Source organism: Gracilinanus agilis, chromosome 1 (assembly GCF_016433145.1).
Source record: "Gracilinanus agilis isolate LMUSP501 chromosome 1, AgileGrace, whole genome shotgun sequence".
Taxonomy (NCBI): domain Eukaryota; kingdom Metazoa; phylum Chordata; class Mammalia; order Didelphimorphia; family Didelphidae; genus Gracilinanus; species Gracilinanus agilis.
Genome location: NC_058130.1, coordinates 364,306,070 through 364,329,632, shown reverse-complemented (window position 1 = coordinate 364,329,632; position 23,563 = coordinate 364,306,070). Strand labels below are relative to the sequence as shown.

General features: G+C 38.8%; 1 protein-coding gene across 1 annotated transcript in view; it reads left to right on the top strand.

Moving 5' to 3' along the window:
• GZMA (granzyme A) overlaps window positions 1–23,563 on the top strand; it is a 110,526-nt gene that overhangs the window by 75,880 nt on the left and 11,083 nt on the right. The gene's annotated exons all lie outside the window — the stretch shown is intronic.

Here is a 23,563-nt window from a genome sequence, read left to right as displayed (position 1 = left end):
ATATATATATATATATATATATATATATATACAATGAAACTTCAAGATTAAGTGTAAGGGCAGGAAGTGGGAAGGTTAAATGAGTAGTTGGGCACTGGGCATCAAAAGAGAGGTGCCATTTGTATCACTTGTTATTCAACTCCCAGCATCTCAACTTAACCTGGCTTTAGATGAGATTTTTTTTAATAAGGCTAACTTTGTTATAAAGTAGTTTTATTCCCAGAGGCTTTGCTAAATGAAATAAATTCCAAATTTCATCTAGAAAATGAAATATTGTTTAAGAAGCTATTCTGCTAAACATTGACTGAGGCACTAGGACAAAAACCAAATAGAATATGACACTCTCTTCTCTGTTGATCAGTAGAAAATACTTACACAACTGAAACAAACAGAGGACAATAGAAGAGCATATAATCAAACACTGAGCAATGGACTGAAGCATCACAGTGTATGGTGCCAGCTGCAAATGTTGGTGGAAGAAAAGAAGTGTAATGGGCACTCTAGCTATGCCCATTGTGGTAAGCCATGGGCCCCAAGCTGTGAATAAATCCAGTCCATAGAAATTCAGCTGATAAAAATAAAAAAGATGAGGGAACTAGGTAGCACAATGGCTAGAATACCTGGTCCAGACTCAGGAGGACTTGGGTTCAAATCCAGACTTAGATGCTTCCTGGCTGTGTGGGCTGTGTGGGCAAGTCATTTAATCCTGATTATCTGGCCCTTAGCAGTCTTCTGTCTTAGAAGTGATACTAAGGCAGAAGGTAAGGGTTTGAAAAAAAAAAAGATGAAAAGATTTGGGTCATGCCTATAGATTGGGTAAGAGTAACTTGAGACTGGGATAAGCCATGACACCTACATAATAATTACATTAATGCATTTGACTTTATTCCTTTTGCTTCCACGGTAATGAATGAAGATTGTATACAGCTAAACTCTACTTATGTAGTCCAGCCTTGAGATTATCATGCCAATGAGATTAGAGTTCCTCAAAATGTATTCAAAGTAAAGAAGGAACAATAAGTAGTTTTTCCAATGGTGAGGACCAATGAAGAGATAAATTTGTCTAACTGTAATTGTATACCTAATTATATAACTGTATAAAATCATCCAGAAATCATCAATGAAGGCTACACCAATGAATGGGAAGAGAGAAAAAGGTGGCTAGAATGTGGACCAGCAAAGAGGAGAGAGAAGGGCATTCCAGGGAGGAATAAAATAAGAACAAAACAACAGGGGCAGAAATGAGTGTCTGCGGGGGAGAGGACATGAAGGCCAGCCTAATTTCTAATTTTGTCAGAGTAAAGAAAGGGGAGCAGTGAATAGATTTATTTGAGGTGTCTTGGGCTCTCAGACCCTGGGATATGTGCATTGGTTCAGAGATACTAATTATTAAATGACGTGAGACCTTGGGGGGTAAATGAGGAAGGCAGTTCTCATCTTAAACGTCTTTGACTTTTCACTGCTGAGAACTCAAACCACAGAGAAACCTCGAGCCCTGGACCACATCTAACTGAACAGATGTTACCTCAATTTCCCATCCTCAACCCCAATGGGATGATTTGATGTGACCCTCATGAGTTCTCATGATTCAGAATTCTCTCACTACAGCGTTTGGTGGATAAATATGAAGCTAATAATGTGATTTAATGGAAAAAGAAACTGAACTTGAAATTAGAAGACCCAAGAACAAACTGTCACTTACTAGCTGGGTTACCAGCTATCTCTCAGGTTTACAAAATGCTTTCCCTGTATTTCATTAGATCCTCCCAACAGTTCTAAAATAAAGGCTGTTACCCGACCCCCGCACCCCCCATTTCATAGATGAGGGAACTAAGGTTGAGAGAAGATAACCAATTTGCCCAGGGTTGCACAGCTAAGTCAGTATTTGAGGCAAAGTTTGAACCCAGGTCTTCCTGACTCCAAGGCCAGCGTTCTATCCACTGTGACCTACCTGCACACTATGTAACCTTTAGCCAAAGCAGCTGTTGTCTCCCTACCCTAAAAAAGTGAAAGCTATCAAACAAATCCATCCATCAAACAAATGACATTTATTAAGCACAACTGCCATTTATTGTGTCTGGAGCTGAGGATAAAAACAAAAGTGAAACATGTATACAGACACATGCATACAAAGTAAGTATATGCAAGAGTTAGAATATATGAAGGAAAGGGTACTAGGATATGAGGGGATTTCGACAGGCTTCATGAAAAAAGCAAATGCTGGGGGGCAGCCAGGTGACTCAGTGAATTGAAAGCCAAGCTTAGAAATGGGATGTCCTTGGCTTAAATCAGACCTCAAACATTTCTTAGCTGTGTGACCCTGAGCAAGACACTTTACTTCCACTGCCTAGACCTAGAGGAGGAGGAGGAGAAAAAGGAGAAAGAGGAGAAAGAGGAGAACGAGGAGAAAGAGGAGGAGGAAGAGAAGAAGGAGGAAGAGGAAGAGGAGAAGGAGAAGGAAGAGAAGGAGGAGGAGGAGGAGAAGGAGGAGGAGGAAGAGGAAGAGGAAGAGGAAGAAGAAGAAGAAGAAGAAGAAGAAGAAGAAGAAGAAGAAGAAGAAGAAGAAGAAGAAGAAGAAGAAGAAGAAGAAGAAGAAGAAGAAGAAGAAGAAGAAGAAGAAGAAGAAGAAGAAGAATTTTGCTAGAGTTTTTTAAGAAGATGCAGTAAGAAATGATAAGTAGGTTGGTTTTAGAAAAACATGAAAAGATTTGCATGACATAATGAAGAGAAAAATTAGAAGAATCAGGAGGAATGAATATAGCAAGATCAATTTGTTTGAAGAGTAACTGTGAATGTCCACCTCTAGAGCAAGAAATGATAAATAAAAGTATGTTGGTGTAGTTTCACATTTATGTGAAGATAGATAGACAGATAGATAAATAGATGGATGAATGGATAGATAGGTAGATAGATGGATAGATAGATGATAGAGAGAGAGAGTGAGATGAATGAATAGATAGAGAGATGGATAAATGAATAGATGATAGATAGATAGATAGATAGATAGATAGATAGATAGATAGATAGATNTAGAGATAGAGATAGATAGATAGATAGATAGATAGATAGATAGATAGATAGATAGATAGATAGATAGATAGATAGATCTTTATCATATGGTAGCCTTCTCTAGTACAGGATGCAGGATTAGGAGAGAGGGAGACAGCACAGAACTTAAAATGTAACCAAAAAATAAATTTAATTTAATTTTTTAAAAAGTAAAACTTTTAGCTGAGCCTTGAATGAAATTAAGTATTCTAAAAGGTAGGGGGGAGAAAGAAATCCATTCTAGACTTGAGGGATAACCTGTACCAGGCAGAAAGGCAGGATATATGCCATTATAAGCATAAATATCACAAGGCCTTTTTGACAAATGACACTGCCTTCTGCAGTTGCCAACTGTAGGGAGAAGGAAATTTGGGCAGCCTCAAAACAATGTACCAGAAAGGCAAGAGTCCACCATCACCAGCTGTTCCCATATACACACATACTTTTTTTTTTTAACCCTTAACTTCTGTGTATTGGTTCCTTGGTGGAAGAGTGGTAAGGGTGGGCAATGGGGGTCAAGTGACTTGCCCAGGGTCACACAGCTGGGAAGTGTCTGAGGCCGGATTTGAACCTAGGACCTCCCGTCTCTAGGCTTGGCTCTCAATCCACTGAGCTACCCAGCTGCCCCACTACACACATACTTTTTGCTCTCCAGAACACTCTCACCGAATTCTCTACCCCAAAATTCCTCACCTGTTTTCATTGGCAATACATTGTAAGTTTAAGGATCATGCCTTATTTTTCTAGGTGTCATCCTAGGCACAACTAGGTGGTGCAGTGGATAAGATGACTGAGCCTAACATCAGGGAAGACTTCATCTTCCTTCAAATCTGGCTTCAGTTGCTTATTAACTATGTGACCCTAGGCAAGTCACTTAACCCTGTTTACCTCTGTTTTCTCATCTATAAAATTAACTGGAGAAAGAAATCACAAATCATTTCAGTATCTCTGCCAAGAAAATCTCACTGGGTTCATGAAGAGTCAGACACCACTGAAATATGATTGAACAAAGCATCATCATCGTTTACTCTTCACTCTCACTCCTCACATCCCAATCTGTTGCCAAATCTTGTTGTTTCTACATTAACATCTCTTTCATTTACTCTTTTCTCTCATCTGATACTTCAACTGCCCTGGTGCAGGTCCTCATTGATTGGTCTTGCTGCCACAAATCTCTTCCCCCCTCTAATCCATCATCCACTCCTAAAGCACAGGTCTCCCCATTTCACCCATTTAGTCAATAAATGCTAACAGTTTCCTATCACCTCTAGGGTCAAATAGAAAATCTTTGGTGTTCATAGTCTGTCTTTCTCATATCTTTCCAGTCTTTTTACCCTTTACCCTCTTCCCTCACCTCACCGAATACTCTTCAGAGCAGCGACACTGGCCTCCTTGCTATTCCTTAAACAAGATATTCCTGCTCCCAGCACAGCACTCTCTCTCATCTCTCCTAGCTAAAAATCTCACCTTCAAAAAAAGCCTTTCCTGATCCCCCTTATGCCTGAGGACTATCTCCACCCCCCAAAGTCTTCTGTGATCCAGTGACACTATATAAAATGTGAACTTGGAAGTGTTTCCTGATGCTCTGTGCTTGGCTCCCACTTACCAGCCTGACAGAGCTTGTCTATCAGCACCACTGACATTTGCTGTTCAGTCCTGTCTGACTCTTTATGACCCCATTTGGAGTTTCCTTGGCAAAATTACTGGAATAGTTTGCCATTTCCTTTCCAGTTCATTTTATAGATGGGGAAACTGAGGCAAACAGGGTAGGTGGACTTGCTCAGAGTCACATAGCTAGTAAGTGTTTGAGGCTGGATTTGAACCCATTCTGACTCCAAATCCAGTAGTCTATCTGCTAACTACCTAACTGCCCAGTTCACTGAGGAAGTTTTATGAAATCAGCTTGTTGCTCATGCAGCCAGGTGATCAAAACCAACAGATCTCAATAAGCTAAAGGATCGTCTTCTACAGGAAGTTTTTTCCAATCTCTTTTAATTCTAATATCTTTCCTCTATTGATTATTATCTTCTGTGTTTCTTGTTTCTTATTTGGGCATTCTTGGCATGCTATTTCCTTCATTAGAATGTAAGCTGGGGGTACAATGGATAAAGCACTAGGCATGAAAAAGGGAGAGCCTAGGTCCAAAACTGACCTCAGACACTTCCTAGCTGTGTGACCCTGGGCAAGTCTCCCAAGCTTCACTGCCTGGCCCTTTCCACTCTTCTGCCTTGGAATTGACACTTAGAATTGATTCTAAGACGGAAGTTAAGGGTTTAAAAGAAAAAAAAAAGAATAAAATCTGGATTTTTTTAGGATTTTCTTCTCAATGTAGTTATCAGAACAGTCTCTATATTCTCTGTATTTTTCTATCTGATGCAAGACAGTGCAATGTACAAAAAAAAGAAGCTCAGTTTAGAGCCCAAAAGCCTGTTCAATTCTCAACTGTGCTACATACGATCTGGGTTAGTTACTTCTCGCTAAACCTCAGTTTCCTAATTTGTCAAATGAGAGCTTTGTATCAGACGATTTCTAAGGTTTCTTCCCTTTCTTCAAATTCAATGATGCAATCAGAATCTTTATTTTTCACTGGGTTGTGATATATAAGGCTGAAGCAGCATCTCAACTATGTTGTTCCATGTTTAGATTTGGTTTATTATGGAAATGAGGCAAATATAACTACTTCCTTTTTGTTACTTCCCCCACATGGACTGTTGCTTTGTCAGCTTCAAAGGATGGATTTTCACTCTTTCCAGGATATTTGAATCTAAGCTGGATTATAACCAAAATATTTTTCCACTCTGGATGGGGAAACAAGGCTTCATTAGATAGGATGCTTTATTCTTGGTGGTGGTGGGGATTTCTATTTGTGATTCGAATTGATTTATTCATTTAATAAATGTTTACTAAATGGCTGCTGTACATAGTTGTGATGTCCAGCATTAGGGGAGCTACTATCAGACAGGTAGGCAGTCAATAAACATTTATTATGTGCCTGGCACAATGCTAAGTGCTAGAGATCCCAAGAAAGGCAAAAGATAGCCCCTGCTTTCAAGGAGCTCACAGTCTAAAGGGAGAGAACGCATGAAAACGACCAGGTACAAACAAGATAGATAAGGGATAAAATGGAAATAATCAAAAGAGGGAAGGCACCACCATTAAATGGGGAAGGGAATGGCTTTCTTATGAGATTAATTGAGTCTGGAAGGCAGGGAAGAAAGCTAGGAGGCACAGATGAGGAGAGAGAGTGTTCAGGGCATTGGGGCAACCAGTGAAAATGCTCAAAGTTGGGATGAGGCAAGCAAGGATCACTGGATAACAGTCCTTTGGGGGGCAGGGGTAGGCCTAAAGTGTAAATGACTAAAAAGGTTGGAAAGGGTTATGAAAGAGGATTTTAAGAGCCAGATGGAGGGTGTCACATTTGGTACTGAAGACAAAAGAGAACCACTGGAAGTTCATTGAATAGAGGTGGAGTGGGCATGATTAGACTTGCACTTTCTGAAGATCATTTGGCAGGATGGAGTGGAGTGGGGAGAAATTTCTGGCAGGCAGACCAGCCAGCAGCCCACTCCAATGGTCTAGACATAAAGTGATGAGAGCCTGCATCAAGGATTGTAGGCATGCCACATCATGCCCATGTCCCCAGTCCTCTATGTTCAATGGCTTACATTTTAGCACTAGGGAAATAAGAGTAATAAGGGGGTAGGGACTTTTTTTAAATTTGCATAAAACTTGCTACAGGGGAAAATATGGGCATTTAATAAAATAAAAGATTTCCAAGCATTCCTAAAGAAAAGACCAGAACAAAAGGGAAAATTTGATGTCCAAATACAAAATTCAAGAGAACCATAAAAAGGTAAACAAAAAAGAGGGGGGAAAATTTAAGGGCTTCAATAATGTCAAATCAATTATATTTCTATATGGACAAATGCTATCTATAACTCCTTAAAAATTGTTTTCATTATCATAGTAGATAGAAGAAATATTCATAAGCAGAATTTGTGGTATTAAGCTGTTTAAGATGATATGTAAAAAAAATTGGAGGGTGGGGACAAAAAAGAGGATGGTACTAAGAGAAACTCAAAGGAAGAGATAAAATAGAATAAATTATAACACACAAAGAGGTGCAGGATGGGGGGGTGGGGGTGGAGGGAAAAATACTATCACATAACCTGCTATAGTGCTAGTCCCCACCCCTAGAAGTCAAGAGAGATATAAAGAAGTTTCAATCTCACAATACAAGCACATTCTCCTATGTAATAAAATCATCAAAATATAACTACAATTGAATACCAGTGCAGATTCCAATGATATTTTCCAAACACTATGTAGGGTCACTAGATCTTAAAAGGACCTTAAAGGTCATCTGGGCCAGTGGTAACAAATCCAAACAAAAATGGATCCCTATAATAGTTTATCAACTTAGAAAGTCACAAATTAACATTATCTATATTGTCTTGCATTTTTATTTATTTTTTAACCATTTCCTAATTATAATTTAATAGGGGGGGTCAGCTAGGTGGCCCAGTGAATTCAGAGGCAGGCCTAGAAATGGGAGGTCCTGGGTGCAAATCTGGCCACAGACATTTCCTAGCTGGGTGACCCTGGGCAAGTCACTTAACCCCCATTGCCTGGTCCTAGCTGCTCTTTTGCCTTGGAGCCAATGCATAGAATTGATTCCAAGATGGAAGGTAAAGGTTTTTAAAAACAATCATATACCAGAACTTGTTTAGTAATTCTCCAATTGATGGACATTCCTTCAATTTCCAGTTCTTTGCCACCACATAATATATTGTACTTCTCTTAAAAGAAAATTAAAAACTTGAGGAAGAATCCCCTATTTACAACATCATCCCAGGAAACTACAAAGCAGTTTGGCAGAAATTAGGTTTATGTCAACATCTTATACAATATGCCACAGTAAATTCAAAATGGATTCATAATCTGAATTGTAAAATATTTAAAAATTTTAAAATAACAAAAAAATTAGAAAGAACCAGATCCAATGTGTATACAACTATGGGTAAGAGGATAAATTTTAACCAAATAACTGACAGAGGTGATTACAAAAGATAAATTATATTAGATAATTTTGATAAGATAAAATTGAAAGACTTTTGTCTGAACAAACTGTATAATTTTCATAAAATCCAAAACTTAAATTTTTTTTTGAGAAAAATTTCAGGAAAAGAAGCTCACTAACTCCCTGAATCAAGAAAATGAACTGTTTGGAGAGTGTCATAAAGAAACCTACACTACATCAGAAGATTCAGAATGAACTTTGGGATGTAATTGATTGAACTGAAGGGGGTTGAACAGATTTATTCTGAATGTAAACTCATATGTCAAAGGGGGACTGCCCCCCAATTGGCTTTTTGTCAATGCGCCTAGCAAACATTGGTTTTGCTCTCTCTCTTTTATTTCCTTCTTATCTTCAACTATTGTAATTTCCTCTTAGAAAGTACAATATTGTATGCACCTTTAGCTTAGAAGATCTTTAAAGGTATAAGCTGGTTTATGTTGAATTATTCGTTGGGGAAACTAGTCTTCCAAAGAATCACAAGGGGGATTGTGAAGAGTGAATCAAACTCTCTTTGTCTATCAATCAGCAACTTTTCAGTTAATCAATCAAAAACTTAAGTACCCCTATTTAGTACCTTACCAGTCACTAAATATAAGAGTTCATAAGTCACTTGCTAGACAACTCCAGAGGTCACTTCATGCCCCCATCCACCCAGGGAAGTGCTAGGCAAATTGAAAGACTGTGATTGATTCTTATAAAGTGGGGACAGGAAGGGACATGGAAAAAGGATTATAAAAAGCCCTGAACTTCCTGCCCAAGGGACTTCTCCTTGAGACTTCTCCTTGGGAGTTCTTCTTTGAAGTCTCTGCTTCTTGGGATCTTCTCCTTTGGACTTCTTCTTTGGAGGATGGCTCCTTGAGGCTTTTGGACTTCAACTTCAACTTGGAGCTTTGGATCTTTAGACTGGAGTTTTTGGCTTTGGGACTTCAACTTTTGACTTTGGAGCTTCTTAGAGTCAGGGACTTTCTTTTTTTTTTTTTTTTTAACCCTTGTACTTCGGTGTATTGTCTCATAGGTGGAAGATTGGTAAGGGTGGGCAATGGGGGTCAAGTGACTTGCCCAGGGTCACACAGCTGGGAAGTGGCTGAGGCCGGGTTTGAACCTAGGACCTCCCATCTCTAGGCCTGACTCTCACTCCACTGAGCTACCCAGCTGCCCCCAGGGACTTTCTTGTTGGATTCATTGCTGCCTCAGTGAGCCTCAGGAGGATTTTTCTGCATTGGTACCTTGCCTGGATCCTGCCCAGTTTGCTGGTTACTGACTAGGATTCCCCTGAGGAGATTGGAACTCGTCCCAGAGTGAGCTTCATTTCACCAGATCAGCATTTAGGGTAGGCTAGGCAGTCATCTTTCCCTTCCACATTTCCCTTTTTATTTTCTAACATTTCAATTAAACAAAAGTGTTAAAAGCTGCTAATAGTTTTCTTAACTTAAGGGATAATAATCAGCACCCACTTTTTATAACTCCCTTATTTAGTCAAAATCCCTATTTAACCATTATAAAACCTAATGTCTGTCGACATGGAATCTAGAGTTCCCAAACTTGTAGCTTAGTGAGGTATGATGAACCCCAAGTTTGGAAATGGTTTGTAGTTTGGAGACCCCCAAAGATTGTGCTAGTTGTTCCCATGGGAATCCACCCTGCAGGGAATCTCAGGCTAGCAGTTGCAGACTGAAAAATGGACCCTAGGGTAAATGCTAAATACCCTTTTTGTCTTAGGTAGTTTCCCCATTGTATCAGAGATCCTGCCCAGGAAGACACACCTGGGCAGGGACCATCCTTTAGTATCCATTGTGTAAACTGCCCCTTCCCCTTATACCCTAGCCTCTGGCTATGATCCCTTTCTCTAGCTTGATTGTATCCTGTCAGTATAATGTCAGTCATCTCTCCCGGCCCCTGGATCTTCCCAAATGGTATATAAGTTCCCCAATTTCCTTTGTTCCCAGAAATGGTCATCTAGCGCAGTACCCCTCCCGGGGGATCAGGGAACAGAGCGAAGCAGTGTTCCTTTAGACTCTGCACAAGGCGCAGCTCTGCATAAGAGGCCAAGTAGCCCTCATCCCCCTTTCCCTAGATTAAAGAGTGGTTTATGACTATTTAATAGTCCCGCGTTTTTTCTAAGTTAACATGTCATAGAATAAGAAGAAAAAAATGTTGATTAGGAAGGGAAAAAAAACTCTTCACATTAAGTATTTCTTGTAAAGGCCTGATATCTAACATATGTATAAAACTAACCCAAATACATAAGAATGAGTTTCCAGCCAAGATGGTCACCTGAATGGGAAACAGGTCACTCAACTCTCAACAAAACCAAAAAGTTTACACCAGACCAAATAATGATTAAGAAATTCAATGAGATGATAATATATAAATAACCCAGATCAAATTGTTTGCCAACTCTGGGAGAGAGGAGGGAAGAGAGGACAGTAGACAATGTGGATCATATAACTTGGGAAAACCTATGTGGAAATTTATTACATGTAATTGGTAAAACTAAATAAATAAATTACCAAAAAAAAAAAAAGAAGAAAGAAAAGAAATTTCAATGAGAAACTTGAATAAATGGCATCTTCCACCACAGAATTTCAGTCTTCCCCCTCCACCTAAACAGTGTCAATACATCTCAAAAAAGATCAAAACAGGACACATGTAGCCTAAAAGACTCTGTGTCTATATGGATATCAAGAGCAGAGGGATCCCCTGAAAAAGCCCCATAGGGTTAAAAAAAAAAAAGCCCTAGGGTAGGGAGTTTGGAAATCCCATCGAGTGGCAACTTACTAAAATCTGAGCTGTTCTCACCTAGTGTTCAGACCAGGATGGTCCTAGGCTTATGAGCTCCAAGGTCCCTAACTCACTGTTCCAAGATGCTAGTTCTATTCTGAGATGCCAGAATTCTGAACCTCAAAAAATTCATGAGCACCTAACTCCAGGAGACAGAGGTCATTGCAAGAACCCAAGGCATCCAGGGCAAAATCAAGAAAGGCTGACCACCTTACCCAAAAATGCAGCAGGGAGTGAAGCTTGTCCCTGGAACAAAGCCCAGAATTCAGGAATTAAAGCTAGAGAGATAAACAAGTCAAATTAGATTTCTACAAGTGTCATAAATCATTGTAATTCTAATTTAATTTAAAAAACAACAATAGCTAGCATTTACATAATGATTTAAGGTTCATTTGATCCTCACAACAACATTGGGAAGTAAATGTTATCATTGCCCCCATTTTACAGAGGAAGAAACTGAAGCAGATAGAAAGTAAGTGATAACCCAGGATCACATGGCTAGTAAAAATGTTAGGCAGGATTCAGACTTAACTGACTCCAAGTCTTGAGCTCTAGATACTACGCCACCTCATTGTCTCTCAGCTATAAGAAAAGACTTAAAGGAAGAAAGTGAATTTTCCATAAGAATAATGTTAATATCTAGAAAAATTAAATGAGATTAGAAAAAGAAACTAAATGATTTTAAAGAAAAAATTAGAAAGAATAACAATACCTTCAAAGAAAAAGTGATGAACCTTGCCCAAGAAACAGAATCCCTAAAAAAAAAAAAATAGAATAGCCCAAAGAGAAGTGAATGATTTTATGAAATGACAATAAGTATTAGAACATAATTAAAAAAATGAAAAATTGAAGAAAATGTAAGACAGCTGATATTGGAAACAAATGATCTAGAAAACTAGTCAAAAAGAGGTCATTTAAGAATCACTAGATTTCCTGGGGGGAAAACTATTTTTTTAAAACTCTGGACATTAAATATAAAGAAATCATAAGTTGAAACTCTCTAGGTATATTAGAGCCAGAGGGCAAAGTAAAGAGCCAATCTAGCAATCATCTCCAGAAAGGAACCCCAATAGGGAAAGTCCCAGCCATGTTATAGTTAAACATGTGTGAGCTGTTGCAAGTCACTTAACATTACCACTCTTCTGTCTTGGAACCAATACATGATACTGATTCTAAGACAGAAGGTAAGGGTTTAAAAAATAAATAAGAAGTATTCATATAGTGCTTAAAATTTATAAAGTGTTTATTATCTCATTTATTCTTACAACATGTCCTTATCACCTACCATGTGAGGTAGGTGCTATTATTATTCCCATTTTACAGATGAGGGAACTGAGGTGGATAGAGGCTATGTGACTTGCTCGTGGTAACACAATTAGTCTCTGCAGTCATATTTGAATTCAGTTCTTCCTGACCCTCGCTCCAGCACTCCATCCCATATCAAAGAAAAAAATACCACAAACATCCAAAAAGAAGGAAATCAAGTATGAAGGAATTGCACTCAGAATCACACAAAATCAACTTCTGCCAAAAACCAGAGATTTTGGAATACGATATTTCAAAAGGTGAAAAAGATTTACAATTAAAAACAAATTACCAGCAAAATTGAATATAATTCCATAGGGAAATGAGTAGGAACTTTGAAATACAGAGTCCAGTGTGGATTTTAAAATTAATATTCAAGAACTCCAAAGTATAATATTTATAAAGATTTATTAATATTTAACTAGAGAGCTGGGAACACAGGGAATGTTCCCCTACTCACCTCTTGAATATTAATTTTAAAATCCACACCAGACAAGCCTAAAACTTATCTGAAAAACTGGGAGATTGATAATTTATGGTGATGTAGTGCTAACATCCTAATAGAGAAGAGACAAGCATCCCTTCAGCATCTTCAGGTCTTTGAGGAATATCAACAAAGTGATATTTTTTTATAGCCTCGCTCTTTGTGGTGGCAAAAAATTGGAAAATGAGAGAATGTCCTTCAATTGGGGAATGACTGATCAAATTGTGGTATTTTTTGGTGATGGAATACTATTATGCTCAAAGGAATAATAAACTGGAGGAATTCCATGTGAACTGGAATGACCTTCAGGAATTGATGCAGAGTGAAAGGAGCAGATCCAGGAGAACATTTTACACAGAGACTGATACACTGTGGTACAATCTAACATAGTGGACTTCTCTACTAGCAGCAATGCAAGGATCCAGAGCAAGGCTGAGGGACTTATGAGAAAGAAAACTAGCTACATTCAGAGGAAGAACTGTGGGTGGAGAAACACAGAAGAAAAACAACCGCTGGAACACATGGGTTGATTGGGGTATCATTGGGGATGTAGACACTAAACGATAACTCTAGTCCAACTATCAATAATATGGAATTAGGTCTTGATCAATGATACATGTAAAACCCAGTGGAATTGTGCATTGTCTAAGGGAGTTTAGTGGGGCTTGAGGGAGAGGTAAAGAACATGAAATATGTAACATGGGGAAAATATTCAAAATAAAAAAAATTTTTAATGATATTTTTTAAAACATGGGTTCTTGAGGTGATTGGGTCTGTCCTGAAAGTATGGCAAGGGGAAAAAGAAGGGAGAGTAAAAGGAGAAATATGATGGTGTGGTAAGAAAGAAGTAGAATGGAACTTGTTATTCCTCATAATTGGGGTACATTAGAAAAATATATAAATATGAAGAAAGGAGTTGGGAGTAGACATAAGAAGGTCACTCTTAAATGAACTGGGCAAATGAGAGAAAACACATGTATACATCAACTCAGTAGAAATACACAAAACTCAACAAGGAAATGAGCAGAGGTGGTTAATAAAAAAGATAATAACTGGGAGAGAAATCACCCAATCAAAATGAATTTCTTGATCCTGAGAGAGGAGTTAAAAGGTGGGAGAAAGAAAAAAAGAAATAACTAGAATCTACAGGGGTGTTTTTGCCCTATCTTAGACAATTAGAGAATGGATGAAAATGCTGTGAGATATGAATTAATAAGGCAAAAGTGATAATTTCAGAGCGTCCTGGGTAATATGAGCTGATGCAGAGTGAAGTGGGCAGAATCACAATTTCTATGAGGAAGACATTGTAAAGAAAAACAACCTTGAAAGACTTAATTTTGACCAAAGAAATGACCACCTCTGTCTCCAGAGGACATATGGTGAAACACATTACCCACCTTCTGACAGAGAAATGAGGCACATAAAAGTTGCAGAGACAAACCACTGTGTGACTTTGTTTGCTTAACGATGTTCATTTGTGGCTACAGGTGGTTTTTTTTCCTTCCTCTCTCTTTCTTTAGGCCAAAAAGGAAAAAAAGGGGAGTGAAGGGGGTTAGCACTTAAAAAAAAGAGGGGCAGTTTGTGGTTACATTTTTTAAATTCACAGAAGAGAATGGTAGGAAATTCAGAAGGTAACACAGTCAAGCATGATGGTTTTGAAAGTAATAAGTAGAATCTATTAAAAATTTTTTGATTCATAGTTTCATACAGAATCCCCTTTTTGTGTTCAACTCTCTTCTGTCTTTGTAGAAGTGTTTTCTTTGGCACCTAAGCTCAGAATAAAAAAATAAAATGAACTTAAACATTTATTTTTATCATTAAAATAATAAATGATTAAATAAAATAAATTATTCTTTTTAATGTTAGTAAAATTTACTTTAAAAATAAAATGTGTATTTATTTTGTTTTTTATTCTAAACATACACCAAAGAAAAAGAAAGCATTTTTATAATATATTGTCTATATATGTGTATATACATATATGTGTGTGTATACTGCATATTTCATATCTCAATACAAGATTCATACAAAGTAGTCAGAAGGCAATCTCAGAGGGTAAGGTACTAGCGACAGTGGGGATCTCTGGTCACTTGCAGAAGATGGAATTTGAATTAAATTTTTCAGAAAGCCAGGGAGCCTAAGAGGCCGAACATTCCAGATCTGGGAGAAACCCAGTACTTCCCTTCATCTTAAATCTCTTCCTCTCCCGAACATTCAGTCTTCTAGCTCTTTCTGAAACTTAGCTTTCCTCTGATAACGAAGCCTCCTGCCCACCCTTCCCAGTACTGAATGTTTCACTTGGTTTCCTCAATTCACTGATTGAGGCAAGGGAGGTAGAATATTCCTTGCTTTCCATTGTCACATCCAGGTTCTCCCACTGCCGCCTTCACTCAGGATCCTTTGAGGTTCCTTTGAGGTTCATGCTATTCATATCTACCACCCAAACAAAATTTTAGTGGTTGTTATCTAAAGACCCCCAGATCACTCCCTTTCCTCCCCCAACAAGTTCAATACCTGGATTACAGTTTTTCTCTCCTTCTCAATGCCTGTGCTTATCCAAGGAACATTAACAAATATATTGATTCTCTCTCAAATACCCTACCTACTGTTTCTCAACCTACTCACTTTTTATTAGCTTCTCCTCTACCCTACCTCAGCCACACACAAAGATGGTCATATCCTCAATCTTACCATCCCTCACAAATGTACTAGCTCCTGTTAAAAAGGAAAGAGAGATGATATATCTTTGTGTATATCTCCTTTAGACCCTCTCTATAGATCTGGGAGGATGGATGGTATACAGATCTTAGAGATAGCATGAATGAAGGAGGGATCAGGTACCCAGGCCTAAGCCAGCTATATTGGTGAGGGAGGGACACCCACTCCTCTCACAATAGCTATGGATGTAATCTATCCCTCTCTTCCCTGACAGGCTTGGTTGGTTAAGCCTGTCAGTTGCTTCCTTCTAACAGTTGCCCAAGTTGGTTCCCTTGAGAGGTTAGGTAGATGGTTAACCTCACTAGGCCCAATCTGAGGTTGGATTGATTGTTAATAGGCTATTGATTGGCTATTGGAAACGTTGGTATCTGACTGTGTATTGATTCTCTCCTTCCCAAAGGCTGTGATAGAATAACTGTTCAGGAAAGGTACTTATTGATAAATCACTGTATTAACTCTTAATGGGGAAAAGAAAACAAGGTAATAGGTTGGAGGATCTGGGAACCCTATTGCTATTGTTTGGCTACTAAGCTAATCAATGATCAGGACTGGAGATTGCTAGGCTGGTAGAGGCTGGAGGTCTTCACCCTCTCACTAACTCTGACCTGACTTGGCCACAGCCAAGCTAGAGATTAGGGAAGGCTATTGAAGTTGATGTTGACTGATGATCTATATATCCTCTCAGCTCTACTACCAATAGTATTGATGGATCACTAGCTCTCTCTCAGTCAGGTACAGGTTACAGGTTCAGGCCTACCCTCCCTTTCCACCCTTCACCTCCCTCTGTCCCAATTCTTGCTCCAAGAGATGTTTGCTCAAGTCTCAGCTCTGAGTTCTGATACCTCAACTGTTGTTCCTAGGGGGTATTTATAGGGTGGAGCCAATCAACTTTTGCCCCTGGCTCAGGGCATCTGGGAACATTCTAAATTCTCAACTGCCATCCTTGTCAGTCAAGGTGGCATCCATCTTATCCCAGATAATGATTTTAACACTCCAAGTACAAGAATTCTGAAATCCCTTTATCTGACCATGATCTATTGGCTTTTTACCTTTCTCTGTCTTCTCTTACATAACCTTCCTCCTTTCTTGAGTTCTTACTCCCTTATCATATCACCAATTTTACCCAGTCATGCCCCCCAGCCTTCATCACCTTCATACCTACCCAGGAGCTTCTGGACAAAGATGGAGAAAATCACACAACCATTCTGACTGGATCCACTACAAATTTGTTACATAACCTCAACTGGGCTCTCACTGCTGCTAGGCTGTTCTGCTATACATCCCTTATCCACTCACTATCCCACTCTCCACAGGAACTCTTCCAAACTTTTTCATCATTCTCAAGCCTCCCATGTCTCCCTTTTCCCAACTCTCCCAAACCTTGTCTCATATTTTGGAGAAAAAAATTTAAGTCATTCACCATGAACTCCCTCTTCTCCCTTCTTCCTCATCTTCTATTACTAAGGCGCCTTCTGCTCCTATCTCCTCCTTTATCCCTGTCTCACCTAATGAGATGGTCTTACTCCTTATGTAGCCTACTCACTCAATTGGGACATGAAAATAACCCGAAGTACCCTTCAGATGCTTTAAGGTTTTATTCTGTTGAATGGTAAGGAAAAATCAAAGAGGATAGACTCAACCCAAGTCTAACCCAAAGTGCCAAGGTATAACCTGGATCCATATAGTTGGGATAAGACAAAGAAGGTATAGTTAGAACAATGGTAAAATGTGTTTAGTGACCAATCAGAGCTTGTCTAGCATCAAAGAGCAGGACAATTCATTTTGTTTGGTGATTGAGAGTCTATTCATGACAGAGCCACATTGGCTGGGATGTGGTTCCTGCTGGTGTTTTCCATCACTCAAAGCTCACATGGTGGGTCTGAATTGACCCATGCGTCTGGTCTATGGTTTTGTCAGTAACAGAGTGACAGCAACATACTTCACCCTGATTGTATGTGTGTAAAGGACTGTTGTTATGCCAAGCTCACAACACATCTTGATTGTGTGAGTTATGCTTAGTCGCTAGGTTTGGGCCTGGGAAACATGACAATTTAAGAAAATAAGAGGCTTTAGGAAAAGTTTAATTTGAGGGTCCTGACACCACAACCAACCCCTCTACTTGTTCAAGTGAGCCCATTCCACCCTGTCCTCAAACACATTGTCCCCTCTGTTGAAAATCCTATGGCCTTTTTCTCATTTGTCATTCTCATTGACTTCTACAGACTTTGATACTATTCATCACTCTCTTTTCCTTTATACTTTCTTCTTTCTGGGTTTTTGGGATATCACTCTGGCCTGCTTTTCCTCTCACCTCTGTAACTGCTCCTCAGTCTCCTTTGATGAATCCTCTTACAGATCACATCCTCTCACTGTAGATATTTCTCCAGGTTTTATCCAGGGACTTCTCCCTCTATTCTACTTTATTTGGTGATCTCATCAGCTCCCATGGCTTTAATTACAATCTCCAGACTAATGATTCTCAAATCTACCTTTCCTGCCCCAATTTTTCTGCTAACCTCCAAGATAGCATCTCCAACTGCCTTTTAGCTATCTCAGGCTGGATATCTGGTAAAGAAGTGATGTGCTTTAACCTGTGTTTTAGGAAAAACACTTCAACATCTGAGGAGAGAACGGAAATTGGATGGAGAGAGATGAGGCAAGCTATTGCCACAGCCCAGGTGTGAGGAAATGAGAGCTTCTACTGGAGCGGTTGCTGTGTAGGTGTTATAAAGGAACCTTATGCCTGTTGTGATGGGAGAAACAATAAGATATACATAACTATGATTTTCCCAATATCAAAAAAGTAGAAACAAAGTAGATATTCATCAATTGGAGAATAGTTAAATAAATTGTAGTACATGAATGTGAGGGAAATATTAATCCATCATGAGAAACAATAAACAACAAAGAATTCAGAGAATTATGAGAAACCTAAGAAACTGACAGAGAATAAAGTGAGCAAAACCAGGAGAACAACATACACACACAACAAGGAAAATGGAAAGACAAAAAAAATGAAATTATAATCATTAAAATTGATCTCAAAAAAAGAAGGGAAAAGGTTCTTCCTTTCTTTGCAGAGGACAGCACCAAGGGGGAATACAGTATGAATTATCAGATTCAGTATATGCCCTGGCCAGTTTTGCTGGGCTGCTTTCTGGGCCCTTTTTTCTTTTATTCATTGTTATAAGGGATGGCTCTTTGGAAAGGCATAGGGAGAGTGATATACAGTATCGGGAAATGAAGGAACTAAGAGCATAAGACATGAAATATATTTTAAATTTTAAGAAGTATTTTTCATATACAGACAGAAAGAAGGCAGTTAGGTAGCTCACTGGATAGAGAGCCAGGTCTGGAGCCAGGGAAATCTGGCCTCAGACACTTCCTAGCTGTGTGTCCGTAGGCAAATCACTCTACCCTCCGTGCCCAGCCCTTACCACTCTTCTGCCTTGGAACCAATATGCAGTAGTGATTCTAAGTTGGAAGGTAAGGGTTTTAAAAAAAAACAAAAACAGAAATTTTTCTTTTTTTAACTTTTCTTATCACAATTTTCTACTAATTCCAAGAGAGAAGAAATATTTGCTTATATAATCATTTTGGCTCAGGGAAGTGGGAGATCATAAGATGTTTTCTATTAAAATTTTTATATAATATGTAACATAATTTAAATATATAATATAATTTTATATAATATATAATAATATATATAATGTTGTATATTCAAATTTTTATATATGTGAATAGACACACACACATATATAAACACACACAAACACACATATATATGTCTATATATATACATACACTTACATATGCACAAATACATCCAAAATCCCTTCCTTATTCACACTTTTCTTACCATTTAACTAATTGCAGCTGCTTCTCCCAGGCTCTTCACAGCTGCCTTGATATGGGCATGTCTATCTATTAGAAGAGACAGCTTTCAGTTCTGCCTCTCACTTCCTAGGGGACAGGTAGGGCACCTTGTCTCTAGATGCCCTCTGCAAGGGTATCAGAGAAGAGGCAAATTCTTTCCTCCTCCTTTCCAGTGGAAAATGACCTCAGCTAGATGAGCTTTTCCCCCAGACTCCCAGCTGTCTTCTCTGCCTTATGTTTCTATGCTTGAGTATATAATCAAATGTTATTTTGGGGACAGATATCTATAGACTTGGAATTGACCCTGTGAGTTGAGAGGTCTCCATATCCTGGGTCCCAGTAAATTTGAACTGGATGTGGGAGGGGGAACTTTGGAGAAGACTCTGTCCCTGACCAGAGTTGCTCTTCAGCCTCCATTTCTTTTTGAAATTAAAGATCTCCTCCCTGAATACCATGGCTTTGATCGGTGAGTGTTACCCATTCTCAGGCCGCCATGACACTTCCCAGACTTCCCTGTGCCATGTTGCCAATCTCATTCACCAACCACCCCCTTTCCAACTCTAACTAGAACAGCAATCAGATCAACACTACCATTCCTGGAAAGGCTATCTCAATCAATTGCCCTATTACTCCAGTCATCGTTCTCTGATTTGCCACTCCAAAACACACCATCGTTCCCCTCAATATATAATCTTCACTCTATCATATAATAAGATCCTTAAGGGCAGGGAGTATGTGGTTTACTTATATTTGTATCCCCAGCGCTTAACACAAAAGGCTGGCAAATAAAGTAAGTGCTTAAATAAATGGTTTTTATTCATTAATTTGAGCTTGGCCATTTTACTTTCTTTCCTGTATCAGAAATTGTTGGAGCCCCTTCAGAAAGATGAAATATAAATGCCAAATTAGAAGACCCCAAATCCACTTTTGGTTCTGATGAGGCTTAAGTATCAGCCACCCAGCAGTTGTAACAGTTGTTATAAATTAAGTCACTGAAAATTGTATTTTAAGTTCATTCCTATTAAGTGTGCACATGTGAGCCTCCTATGTCAAAGAGCCTAGCCCCCAACCCTTTTTAAGGGACAAGCTCCCTAAGAGTAAGCCCTATCCAAACTACATGCTTGGGTGCAGAACAGGGAGTGAGCTATCTGATGACTCAGGCCTTGTGGACCCAGTGGTAGTTCCGTTCTTTGAGATTTATTATAAAAACAGCCAGAGTGACGACAGTAATAATAAAAGAAACAAAACGACCAACTCTTCCTTTGAGGGTTTTTCAGTTACCGTATGTTAACCAATCTTATTTTTTGTGCTCCAGTCTACATTAAAATTACCCACCAGGCTCCCCACCAAAACCAGCAACAAAGGGTTCCATTTCTTTTATTGTGAGAAACCTTGACATATCTCTAAGTTGTGGGGAAAGCAGACCACGTATCTCAAGCTAGTCACATAGTCACACTTAAAGTTGTCAATCATGATTTCTAAGAAGTAACTATAAAGTCTGAGGTCAGCAGCCAGTTTATGTTTGAATGAATTCTTCACTGAACAGTTTAATGAGACATAAAAGTGTCTGTTTAGTGTTCAGGTGCATCCCACCTCCCTGTGTCAGATAAAAAAAACTAAATTTGTTTCTAAAAGATTAGAAAATAATTAATGTCCCTCAAAAATTGAAGCCAATAGTTCTTAGAAAAAATTTTTCCTTGACTTGAACAGAAGTGGCAAAATCTGGTTTCCTCTCTCATTCTTTAAACATTCCTTCTTCTACTTGTTTTTCTTTAAGGGGAAAAATCCTCTAAGATTCTTAAGTTTTGCAACAGTTGGAGAGATTTCTGAAGTTTCACAAACATTCAACTTTAAAAAAAAAAAAAAAAACAGACTCAAATGGCATCAAGAATCCATTCTGCTGGTTTCGGGATCAGATGACTGACCTGAGTTTACTTCTGACCTTGCAACTTCCTAGTCCTAAAACTTAGGATAAATCTTTGAATCCCTCTAAGTCTCAATCTTCTCATTTCTAAAATAAGAATAATATCTGCATTACCTACATCACCAAGTTGTTGTGAAGAAGGCTCCATGTAAATAGTAAAGTGCTTTATAATTTTCATTTATCAGGGGTAGAATGGACAGAAAGCTGGTCTTAGAACCAGGGTTCTACTTCTGTCTCTTGACACATGCTCACTGTGGGACTTTGGGCAAGTCAATCTTTCCATCTTGTAGGGAATTCTCTAAGCCTGATATTTCCAGAGAAGAAGCTGGCCTGCATTCATAGATGGACTCCTTCATTTGAAGGTTCCTTCCATCAGTTAAATCACAGATCCAGTCTCTATCATGTCATCATAATGCTTCTGTCCCTCTAATGTGTATGAAATATTCAATGCATTGGCATTAAATAAATGAATGGATAGATAAAAAAAGAATCCATTTTGCCTAGGTGTTCTTAACTTAAGAACTTTATGAACTTGTTTTTTGATACTTTGATAATTATTTAGCAACAAAATTTGTTTTCTCAACAATTCTGTGTTATTTTATGCACTCAAAAGCATTATTCTGATGCAGGGCATATGCGTAAGATGTGTTTATACACATGGGTTTCTAAATACAAATCACAGGGAGTTTTATATATATATATGTATATATATATATATATATTTGTGTGTGTGTGTGTGTATGCACACACAGGTGATTTTTAAAACTTTTATTTATCTGTTTGTTTGTTACATTAAAGTTCCCAGGTATCTCCCTCTCTCCCTCCACATTCCCAACCAAACATCATTTTGACAAAAGAAATATATATATGAGCTATGAGCTAGATGATTTTGTTAAATAGAGATGTAGATCTGGAAATATAAAGTCTTTCCCACTCCCCTCCCAGAGAGACTTTGAATCCTGCCTGGAGAAGAACCAGAGAAAAACCATGAGACTGACCATTCTGTTCTCCTTTGAGAGAGGGTGATATTAGACTAAAATAATACTCTCTGCCCTCTCTCAAATATTGCTGGTCTAAAGGTATGATTTTATTTTTAACAACCAAGCCACTTTTCTGATCATTCTGCTTGAAAGAGATTACTTACACCAGTGCTGGGCAAACTTCGGCCCCACGGGCCAGATTAGGGAGGGGGGGGGTGTCCCTGAAATGTTCTATCCAGCTGCATGACATTATTCCTAATCTGATGAATACAGTGAATAGGATATAATACAATGAAACTTGGAAAGAGTTGCCTTAGAAGACAGAAGAGCATGACCTCAGACACTTCCCAGCTGTGTGACCCTGGGCAAGTCACTTGACCCCCATTGCCCACCCTTACCACTCTTCCACCTATGAGCCAATACACAGAAGTTAAGGGTTTAAAAAAAAGACAGAAGAGCATTTCCTTTCCTTTGGTCCTTCTTTAATAAGTTTGCCTATCACTGACTTAAACTAATCTTACATCCACAGGCCCGATTCCTTCCCACCAAATAACAGTTACATGAAAAAGCATCACTAATAGTGAATAATTAGTCAATTCATTTATCCAAGTTGATAGAAAACAGAAATCAGAGATATTGTAAAGATTAGAATATACCAGAAAAAGGGGCAGCTGGGTAGCTCAGTGAATTAAGAGCCAGGCCCAGAGATGAGAGGTCCTGGGTTCAAATATGACCTCAGACACTTCCTACCTGTATGATCCTGGGCAAGTCACTTAACTCCCACCACCTAGCCCTTACCACTCTTCTGCCTTAGAACCAAAATGCAGTATTGATTCTAAGGTGAAAGGCAAGGGTTTAAAAAAAAAAGAGTATACATAGAATGAATGAACTAGATAGCTCAACAGAGAGGGGCCCTCATATTGCCCAAGGGGAAATTCCCCAAAATCTCTCTGGAGGTAAACTGGAAATTAGAGACATGTTGAGATACCTCCTCTTTCCAGTCTTTTTTTTCTCTCACTCCCCAAAGTTGGTCCCAGAGTCTAGAGCAATGCATATCCTCTCTTGAAGCAGGAAATAATGAACATCTCTCCTTTCCAAAGCTCTCATGGGCATGCAGAGTGGAGTTATCATTCTTTCCACTAATCTGAATCATACCTAAGCAGCAACACCCAAGACATCTCAGATTTGAAGCCTAGATTACACTGGGCAGAGGTCCAAAGGCTTCACCAGAATGCCAAAAGATCAAAGGTCAAGAGCCTCTGATCTAATCCATTCACTCTTCTCCAGCCCCTCCAGACAAGAAAACATCTAACTCATTCTCCAGAAAAAGGAGAGCAACCAAGAGTCAGCCTTGGGATTAGTAGGAA